Consider the following 11706-nt stretch of genomic DNA (forward strand, 5'->3'; position numbering starts at 1 on the left):
CTGCCGCTCACAGAAGAGAAGCTGAACGACCTTGACCTTCTAGGGCTCAACTTGAACGGCGAAACACAAGAAAGTGGCATGTCAGAGGAGGAGGACAGCAATACTCCGACACTAAGGAAGAAGATTGAGAGCTCCATGCAGTAACGAAGTCGATGGCCAACACTGAAATAGCCCAGGTAAACTTTCACCATGCAAACGCTGCATCTACGGAAATAGTAACGATAAGTTCCAAAGAAATTGCAATAGTGCTAGCTCAATAATCCTGGGTGTACCGTACCGTGTACCGCGTTGTACAAAAAAAGGGCTTGCATCATTCTCGAAAGAAACCTAAGACAAGTATATCTTTCAGAGTTTTTAAATGGACACTTCGTGACTGTCCAACTGAAAGCCGAGGGAAGAACTCGAGAGGCAGCCGTGGCATCAGCATACTTTCCAGAAGACAACACTCGGATCCCACTGGAATAAGTCGTAAGACTGGCGAAGTTCTTTGAGAAGAAGGCATAACCACACTGCGATGCCAAGGCTCCCCAAGATTTGTTGAAGCAGCGACATTAATCGAAGAGGTGAGTCCTTTCTAGAATTTATCCCCGGTCACAAGTAAGAAATACATAACATAACACTCCAACATTCGTGACCAGCACCAGAGTAGCTTGGTGAAGGCTTTGAGGGTGTTGGATGAGCCTTTCTTTGTCAGATCACAAAATAATCAGATTGGACATTGAGGGCAACTCAGAAGTAGAATAATAAGGAATCCCAGGAGAATAGACTGGGAAGGCGGGGCTGCGTGTTAACGCCCCACCCCGCCCCGCCTTCCTTCACCAGTCATTAGTGATTCGCAGTCATATGGATTATTATCCAGCTAAAGCTAATATAGTACCATTCACTAAGAAACGCAAATTTGACCACCTAAGAGCCATTAGATTACATGGCATGAAGGTAAAACGAATACCACAAGTCAAATACTTGCGAATCACACCAGACCAAAAATTACTCTGGAAGACACATGTTGAAAACATATGTTGAAAAGTTATAGGGTCTCTGATGACTTGCACGTCCATAGCAGGGAAAAAGGGGGATGCACCCCTCAAATGCATTGCATATACACTGCAATAGTAAGGTCAATGATTACCTATGGGGCGGTAAACTGTGCAGACAGAACGGAACTTAGCACAACACCCAGGCAGTTTTACAAACTTCATAGACTGGCTTGCGTGGGCCGGTAGGGTAATGAAAACTTGCCCACCGGCATCCCTAGAAGTACTTCTGGGATTAACTCCTCTCCATCGGCACATACAGATGCAGCCAAGGAGGGTAATCTTCAACATGTCCGGGAGTACCAGTGTGGCGGGAAGCTGCCTAAATCGAAAGAAAATTGATATTTTTTCTAGGCGGCATCCGGAATTACTGATCATCGTCATCAACAGCGCAACAACCGGTATCCGGTCTAGGCGTGCCTTAATAAAGAACTCCAGACATCCCCGTTTTGCGATTCGATACGCCATCGTTCCATCTTAGGCAGGGTCTGCTTCGTCTTCTTTTTCTACCATAGATATTGCCCTTACTTTCCAGGCTGGGTCATCGTCATCCATACGGATTAAGTGACCCGCCCACCGTAACCTATTGAGCCGGATATTATTCACAACCGGACCGTCATGGTATCGTTCATAGATTTCGTCGGAATCGTCCATCCTCATGTAGGGGGCCAAAAATTCTTCGGAGGATTCTTCTCTCGAACGCGGCCAAGAGTTCGCAATTCGTCTTGTTAAGAACCCAAGTCTCCGAGGAATACATGAGAACTGGCAAGATCTTTGTCTTGTACAGTAAGAGCTTTGACCCTATGGTGAGAGGTTTCGAGCGGAACAGTTTTTGTAAGCTTTTTTTTTTGAAGAGGTGGAAATCTTCAAAAGACACTGGCCTGGACACGTCAGCGCGTGGGATTCTTACCCACTAAAACCACCCCCGACTCCCTCCAAGCCCCGTGGAACCACCGTACGGTATTACATCACAGGGCGGAGTCAGCTCATTTCAGCTTCGTCCGCTTTCGTCTCTACGCGGCATACGTAACCGCCTTTTTCTGATCTCCTCTGCCTTTCGCAGTTTGCTCTGGATAAATACGACCATGGAGTTTATCGCATCCCATTCTTCCTGACATGTTAGCATTCTTCACACCAAATTCTCTGGTACAAGCACCTCTCCTAGAGTCTCCTCTAGGTTCTTCCTTTCCTCCACAAACCTTAGACAGTGGAAGAATACATGCTCTGAGTCTTATGGGACTCCATCGCAGTTTGGACAGTCGGGTGAGGTATCCAGTTTAAACCTGAACAGGCACTGGCGATATCCTCCATGCCCGGTTAGAAATTAAGATTGTAACTAATCTCACCGTGCCGTCTCTCCAACCACTCCTTGATGGTGGGGATGAGCCTGTGTGTCCACCGACCCTTTCCCGAGCGTTCCCAACGCTCTTGCGATCTATTTAGCGATCTCTCCCTTTCGGTGTTCTTCGTCTGCGATAAAGGAGAGATAGACTTCGCATTATATAAATTCGTCATCTCATCTGCCAAGATGTCAATGGACATCATTGCAGAAATGACGAATGCTGCATCATCTGAGACAGTCCTGAATGCCGAGCACACTCTTAGGGCTGTTCAGTTTTTGTAAGCTGAAACAGGCTCTATTGGCTGGCAACAACCGTGCGCGGATTTCATCATCATAGCTGTTATTGGTTGTGATTTTCGACCCGAGATAGGAGAAATTAGCAACGGTCTCAAATCTGTATTCTCCTATCTCTATTCTTTCCGTTTGACCAGTGTGGTTTGATGTTATTGGTTGGTTGACTTTCGGTGCTGACGTTGCCACCGTTGTCTTGCCTTCATTGATGTGTAGCCCAAGATTTCGCGCCGCTGATTTGGATGAAGGCAGTTTGTACGTCTGGGGTACTTCTTCCCATGATGTCGGTATCGTCAGCATAGGCCAGTAGTTGGGTGGACTTAAAGAGGATCGTACCTCTTGCATTTACCTCAGCATCACGGATCACTTTGTTGAGGGTCAGGTTAAAGAAGACGCATGATAGGGCATCCCCTTGTTGTTGTCGAATGGTCTTGAGAGTGACCCTGCTGGTCAGGGTCAGCCTAGTCAGTCTTATTAGTTTCGTCGGGATACCGAATTCTCTCATGGCCGTGTACATTTTTACCCTGGCTATGCTATCATAGGTGGCTTTAAAGTCGATGAATAGATGGTGCTACTGGTGTTCATATTCCAACAGTTTTTCTTGCTGATTTGCCTGGAGTGAAGCCTCTTTGGTATGGACCAATGATGTTGTGGGAGTATGGGGGCTATCCGGCCTAGCAAGATAGCGGAGAATATCTTATAGATGGTACTCAGCAACGTGATACCCCTATAATTACTGCACTGTGCGATATCTCCCTTTTTATGTATGAGACAGATAATGCCTCGTTGCCAATCGTCAGGCATTGATTCGCTGTCCCATACCTTGAGTAAAAGGTGATGAACCACTTGGTGTAACTGGTAGCCTCCATATTTAACCAATTCGGCTGTAATTCCATGGGCTCCTGGTGACTTATGATTTTTTAGCCGATCAATTGCACGGATTGTTTCTCCTACACTTGGTAGTGGCAGTATTTGTCCGTCGTCTTCAGTTGGCGGGACCTCCAACTCGCCAATGTTCTGGTTGTTCATTAGCTCATCAAAGTGTTCAACCCATCGCTATGCCCATTCTGTCGGAAATCAGATTTCCCTCTTTGTCTCGCCAGGATGACCATCCAGGTGTGTAAGGCTTCATCCTGCTTGTTGGTCAAACTTGCGCTTTCTATCCCTGGTGCGGGTGCTCCCTGTACTTTTCACAGACTTGTTGGATCTCCCAGGCTTCTTTTTTCCGTCTGTGAAGTCGCTTCTCCGCTTGACGGAATTCGTGATAAGTCTCTGCGCGTGCCCGCGTTCTTTGAGAATGCAACATTACTCGGTATGCGGCATTCTTCCGTTCCGTTGCTAGCTTACATTCATCGTCAAATCAGCCGTTCCGACTCCTTTTGCGGCTGGGACCAAGTTTGTTTGTGACCGTACCAATGATAACGTTCTTCAGGTGATTGTTGACTGCGGTTATTGCGACATTCATTTTCCTCTTGTAGGTGTTGCGGAGGGCTGTGTTGTGGATGGCTTCAGTGTTAACACTCACCTGATTGTCAGAGGTGATTCTAGGTGGTGTTGTTATTCAAGCTCGGAGCACCATGCCAACGAGATAGTGATCCGAGTCTATGTTGGCTCCCCTATATGCTCTTACATTCATCAAGGGTGAGAGGTGGCGGCGTTCGATCAACACGTGGTCAATTTAGTTGAAAGTGGTCCCGCGCTTTCCGCGCGAACCAGGTACTTCCAGCAACCATTTCGTGTTGTCATACTCTGACCTGCTAGTTGAATAATCCGCAGTCCGTTGTCATTTCTATTTTGGTGTAAGCTATGGGAGCCAATGTATCGCCTGAATAGGGGCTCCTTCCCTACTTGGCGGTTAAAATCCCCAAGTATGATTTTGATATCATATCTGGGACAGGCTTCGAGGGTTCGTTCTACTCCCTCGTAGAAGGTATCCATCTCCAACTCTGCAGTCTCCTCTGAAGGGGCGTGAACGTTAATGAGGCTTATATTTCTAAATTTGCCTCGCAAGCGCAGAGTGCATAGCCGTTCGCTTATGTTTTCAATGCCGATAACAGCAGGTTTCACTTTTTGGCTGACTAAGAAACCTACTCCAAGTACATGGTTTACTGGATAGCCACTATAATATATGGTGTAGCGGCTCTTCTCCAGGAAACCGGTCCTTGTCCAACGCATCTCCTGTAGCGCTGTTGTATCAGCCCTATATTGGGACAGGGTATCGGCTATCTGCTCAACAGCTTCATCTCTGTACAGGGAGCGCACGTTCCATGAGAAAGTGCGCAAATCGTTATTCCTTTGTCGTTGCCGGGTTCGTCGTTGTATAAACCTCTCCACATATCGGAATCTGTTTATTCTCAAGTTAAAAACAGAAATGTCAACCTCTCGCTTATCGTATAGCGGCGCAAGTCATTACACCCCCGCTATCATGTTGCTTCTTGCTCGAAATCTTTGTTACTTTCTTCAAACCATTGAAACGACAATGGAAAACGTCGAGCCCATCAAGATCGAAAATAGTTTTATCCATTAAAATTAGATGACACCATTTCTTCCTAAAGTAGATCTCAACAAAGGTCATTTTATGCTTTTCTATAAGACAAGATTTTCTCTGCAATTTACGCTTAAGATGCTTTCCTTGTGCGATAATATTCCAAGCATTTCTAATCTTAATATCAATGGGCGCTTGAGCCGCGATTTGTTGTGCTGTTAGTGTCCTTTTGACCTTTTCCTGTTGTAATTTCCAGTGTCCCGCATGAGGTAGTAGGATAAGTTTTTTTGCTTTCTCCTCCTCCTGAGGACAATAATTAATTGGAGTTCTCTCTGCTTGTTGTCCGTTAAATTAAATAAATAAAGTAACGGACACATCTACTCCGCAACACAACTAAAGCAATTTCCGTTATGGGCTTCGTCATGTGATTTTTCTATTGATGTTCAATTTCTTGGCACTCAACTGCTTTACTATAGCCATTATCTCGAATTCGCTACACAAACGTAGTCAGAAATCGCCTCAAAATATTGAAAAACAATTGTATAAATACTTTTCATTTTTTTTACAAGACAAATGTTCAAATTCAACTTTTTGTTAGTTACTCGATGGATTATACCGGTACATACATGTCACCATCGCTTGATAGACAAAGAACAAGCTGGTTCTTGACTTGGATCCCCTGAACCGACTGCACTAATGCACGGAAGCAGACTCAGTTCGAATCGGAGAAAGCAACAAGACTCGACATCACATCCGAGCTCTGGAAAGCGAAGAGCTCAAATCCAACACTGTTGCTCAGTGAATTTTTCAATCATCTGACTAGTAAAAAAGTACCACAGTTCCAATATGGAAAAAGAAAGGCAATCCAACAGATGTTCAAATTACCTTCCGATCCGATTGCTGCCCAATACCTTAATGATTTTTGAATGTATTCTTGACAACCATATTTGCCAATTGTCCAAAGAACTGCGGAACTACTAACGCAATACACGCTGCGCGGTTACTCGGGGAGAAATACCGAGGGAAAAAATGAGTGTTGGCCGAATATAAAAGACCATGAACGGCGTCTTGCGGTAATTGAGACAAAGATGTTACGTTGGACTAGCAGCATAACACATCTTGATCACATCCGAAATGAGCATATCCGCGGTCGATATAGGCTTGTACCGATCGTGGAAAAATTGCGAGAGACGTCATCGATGTCGTAATTCACGCTAAGATTGGTCTGAACCCCGTGGCATAGCGACCAAAAGGCCTGCCAAAACAACGGTGAGTTGATACTCTGGATGGACATTTGAACGCCTTGCGCCTGCATCCAGATCAGGTCTTTGGTAGAACAAAATGGCGCAACCGATCACAACAAGCCGGCCCCCTTTGTGAACAACGGGGTAAAGGCTAAGGAAAAAGAAGGTTTAGTGGACACCAGAATTGCTGCCTCTCAGTAACAACCTCTGCTTTACTTCTTCGCGAAGGTTCAAGTCATCCGATGGGGTTTGCCTCCCGTTCAGTTCCAACTTCTAACCTGCATGCGTTCTACAGTTAAAATTGTGGTAGCACAGAAAAAAACCTTCTTTTTTCAAAAAAAAAACTTCAAATTTATTTCAGAGAACTAAATTAAATTTGGACATTGTTTAATACAATAGTAGATAATGTATGTATAATTTTGTTTTCAAAACTTTTTTTTCGATTTTTTTCGTTTTTGTTGCAATTGATGTATTTCAAATTTTTAGATCCAAATTAGATAGTTACACAAATTCATTGTTAAATATGTGGTTTTTTGAGTTTTAGATATTTGCTTTAATTTGTAGCTCTTGCTTCCAAATAGGTAAATTTCGAATAATTTTTTATCCCAAAAACATCATGTGTAAGAATCAAAAGTAAATGCTCAAATCTCAATACAAATAATCGAAATGCAGTTTCTTACGAGTTGTAGTTTGAAGTAAGTTGTGTGAAAGTATTTGTTTTTTGTGTTTTTCTCTCCTTAGTTTCTTATCGTCTCGCTTTCCTTCTATCTCAAAAGTTCGATTCCAATTTAAATCTATTTTTCCAAATATTTAGTACATTAAATTTTATGTGGTTATTGTTTTACTTTCGTATTTGTGTATTTTGTTTTCTTTTTCACCCATACATATATACTAATTACTATATAGAAATATTTGAGGTAGTTTCCACTTCTTTAAATATTATGTTTAGTTCTTTTCTCGAATTGTTACATTGAATGAATCATTTTTAAGGTTTGCATGGCTTCGCTTTTAGCATGTCACAAATCATCAATAATAGAATAGTGCAGTTAGTGTCCGAATACATTAGGTGAGTATTAATGGAAACTGGAATGAAAGATTGAGTAAAGTAAATATACGGCATTACTCCTCGTCCAGTATATTTGATTCCATTCGAATATCACTCAAATTCTCATTTGAATCCGGCTTCCTTACAATGTCGTCTGCCTAATGAAATATGGTGGATAGTGTGTAAAAACTTCTCTGAAATTATATCTTCCGCGTAACATATTTAACATTTCTCCTACTCTTTTATTATAGATCTATACTTCTTTATTTACTAGCCAATAAACTTAAAACAAGAAAGAAACTACAAATGAAAAAACAACTATTTCGTTATCATTACTTCTTAGTTCTCCGTTGCTTTAGCGTGTATGGTTAAAAGTAGAAACGATTGTTGCATTTGTCAACTGTGTCAGAAACGAGGGCTGCGGGTAGGGAACAGGTTACGTTAGGCCCGACAGGTTGCACTTGCGGCAAGCGAACCGACGGGGACTGCGGCCCGGTAAATCAACTATTATCACACAGGCAGGCCGCTTAACGTAACGTGCTGCCTCGCCACAAGCGTTCCTTGTAAGTCGACTTCTTCTTAAGCAGTTTGCCTTGTTTCCGGGTCTATTTAGTTTCAGTTATAGAAGCATTCATATTACTTTGTCATTTGGCTTTACAGGATAGATGAACAACGTAATAACTTCTGCATTAACCTTTAATTAACTAGTCTATTAATAATGCATTTAAATATTACAAGACCTTGTGTTTTTCTGTTTTTATTCATTTCTTCTTTAAAAGTACGTAGTTAATTAAACTTAACAAAGTAGTGATAACCAGAAAAGAATTGTAAACTCAATATTCATATTCCTTTCGCTTCCATCTTCGTTCCGTTACATTAATTACTTTCTATAGGGAATATATATGTAATGCAAATATAATATATAAAAAGTAAAGGGGGTGAATGGGCAAAATATATATTATAAAATATTTTTATATAAAATGCAATTAAAAAAGTATCGCGACTAATAACAGTTGTAGTTCAGTCTCCTTGCTAGTCGCGATGTTTTTAATTTAAATAGTTTAATATAATTGTAATAAGTATTCTTCTCTTCATATAAATTTTAAAGTATAAAAACTATATTCATAATAATAAAGCAATATTAAACTTTTATTCTGCATTTTATTCGTTTAGTTCCGTGAATATTGTGTTTTGCTTGCGTTCTTGTTTGTTTTGTTTGCGAAGCGTTCGCTTCTAATCTGTGTTTACAACATCAAAATAAGTTGATTTCTGTCACTTCAATTATTTTTATGCTTCTGTATAAGGTGCCTAATTTATTTTGATTGTACGGGGTACATGTATATGTGGTTTATTACAACATTAATGCCTAAGTTGAAAATGTACTTATATATGTGTTCGTGTGTTTGTGGGGTGTACCTAGACCCGAGGCTGTGGTGCAACTCATAATGGTCTCGTCGAATTTATTCCTTGCACAAAGGTCGGATCCGCAACAGATTAAGACAACAACGAAAACCATATTGTCCAAAATCTATCAGAGCTGCATCAACTTCAGCGATACTAAAAAACAATATTCTTATGGATTTTATGTTGCGTGTATGTGTTTGTGTGTATTAGCCAGTTAGTTAGAGCAAGTGCATTTGACGTCCTCCACCTCACGAGGATCTGAAGGGATTGCCCGAAGTATGATTGATCTATTTAGCGGCCCACTCTGCCGAGTAGGCGAGGCGGAGCGACCCTCTTGCCATGTCAGTTGCCTTATTAAGCCCTGAATGCACTGGTGCGCGACTAACTGGGGGATGCGGTAACGGCCTCTGAATTGCACTCTTTCGTCCAATGCAAATATCCAACATGCATGGGTTTGGATTCCCCTCCTAAATAAATGAAATCCTGGACAATGTGCCCTTGCATTTGAAGGGCAGTCCCTCTATTGCCATGTATTTCACAAGATTGATTCATGGAAACCAAGTACAACTATTTCTCCCCTGCAGTCTCATTTACTATGCTATGTTTGGTTGGCTATGTAGAAAATTGATGTGGGCAGTGATACAGCATCGTTAAGTCCAGACCCAAGTGCAATTCAGATGAAAGCTGTTGACCGCGCGAAAGGATTTCCTACTAAAACCTTATTGTAGACAATATTATAATTTCTTCTCTAAAAATTACTTTACAGTACCTTCAAATTTAACTGTAGGTTAATTGTTTTCTCTTTTTGGAACTTTTATTTTTTGGTATTCTCGCAGGATCTTGCTTTTTGTTTCTTGCCGTAATGTTCAGCTGTTTCGGTAGCGTCACGTAAGGTTTTAATTAAATTTTATTAAGTGCATACTATCTTCATTGCGGAACCTCGTTTGCTAGTTAATATAGCGCTAAATCGTTATGAATAGTCACGTCTTTTGTTAGTTCATTGATTTGTTTTTTTATGTCATCGCCGATTTTGACTTGCAGTGTGTAAGCTCTAAACAAAATACCTGCGTCCTAGTATACATACTTCCTTAGAGAATTATTCAAAATGTTACAATGCATTTCAATATGTTCAATGTTTAAGTCAAGACTTTTGTTTAAGATTTTGAGTTGAATTCCTCTCCCAGATATTCTTCCTCATGTGTATTCATTTGTATATTGATAAGAACGGGGGCTGCATACGTATTTATCTTTATATACTGAAATTTTCTGATATTTACCTCTCGTAATTCAGTTGAGAACGGAGTATTTTCAAAATGGAAAATGAAATCCTAAAATGATATAGAACAAGCATGACTACCGGGAATTCATGCCAATTGGTTTCTACTTTGCCAAACGAATCGATTCTAATCGAAAATTCACTATTGTTCTCAGGAGATTTTCTTCAGATGATATTTGATAAATCTTCGTTTGCGTAAAAATCTTTGTACTGTAATTTGTACGAAATGTTTACAATATATCCAACATTTTCCTCCAAAATCCCTAAAAAGTTACAAATTTTCCAAAGTTACCGATAAACTCACTAAATTTCAAAAAGAATATCATCATAGGCCAAACGATAAAAAGAGAAAAGGGTGAAAGTTTCCATTTCTGTAACCAAACTACACTGTCGAATAGGTTAGCAGAATTTGGGATAAAAACGTTTTTAATACTGTGTGTGCTTTTCCTGCTTGTTACTGATGTACCAGACGTAGAATGATGTCTCTTACACGGTGTGGACTGTTAGCATTTTCTGAATTTTCTGATGGTTCTTGGCAAACTCTCTATTGGTCGTTATACCGAAAATATCTTTTGTCTTATTACATCTTTTACAAAATTTTATATGCTAACCTTTGGTGTTGTTAACTCCTTACATTTACAATTATAAAAAATTAATGCCAAAATGTTCTTTTTCATTCACATATCGTTTTAAAATTTATCACACTAACAATTTCAGTACTTGGCACCATTAAATAACGTTTTCTTCTTTTAAATATAAAATATTTCTTTCTCATTTTATGAAAAGAGAAATATATAATCTAAAATTTAAATAAAATCAATTTAGAAAAAATATTAATGTGATATTCTTAAAAAATTAATATTTCTTTCTTTTATTACATTACTTATTCAACATATTTAACGATATATAGCCTCTATATATAATTCTCTCCTTTCTTTTAAAATAACCTTCTAAAAAAGACAAGCTTAATATCATTTTCACCTCGCTTCATATAAAAAATTGAGGAAACTCGATTTTTCTCAATGATTCATTTATACAGCTCTGATGAAGTCTGCAGAGTGGCAGAGCGGCGGGTATGGGGCGCTTGCGTGGCGCGACAGACACTAATCCCTCTCGAGACGGCTCTCCGTCCCACACCCCGGAACGAAAAGGGAAGCTGCCACGAACATCCGAAACCGAAGGCTTCGCGCCTTCAACGTGGCTCATTTAGAGTGCATTTCGTTGCGCGGAGAAGAGGCCCCTCCGGACGGCAGTTAGTCGTCAGTTTGCCAAGTCCAACCCTAGACTTTTCTGCGAGCCCGCCCGCTCCGCATCCGCACAATTTCATCAAGCTCTTACTTTTTATTACAAGTAAAAAATCAACAGAAATTGTTCTCATCTTATATAAATTTTATATATACTTATTTGACCCCCGATATAAATTTTTAAAAATCTTTAAATTTACTTATCAAAAAAATACACATTACATCTTCAATAATTAACTCTCATTAACCTTATCAAAACTTGTCGTTTCTAATATTTAGTTCTTTTTAATAAATAATTTAAGTTACACTTCCGATTTTTCTTCATTCTCTCTTGCGAGCAA

The sequence above is a fragment of the Hermetia illucens genome, chromosome 4, assembly GCF_905115235.1.
Source record: "Hermetia illucens chromosome 4, iHerIll2.2.curated.20191125, whole genome shotgun sequence".
Taxonomy (NCBI): domain Eukaryota; kingdom Metazoa; phylum Arthropoda; class Insecta; order Diptera; family Stratiomyidae; genus Hermetia; species Hermetia illucens.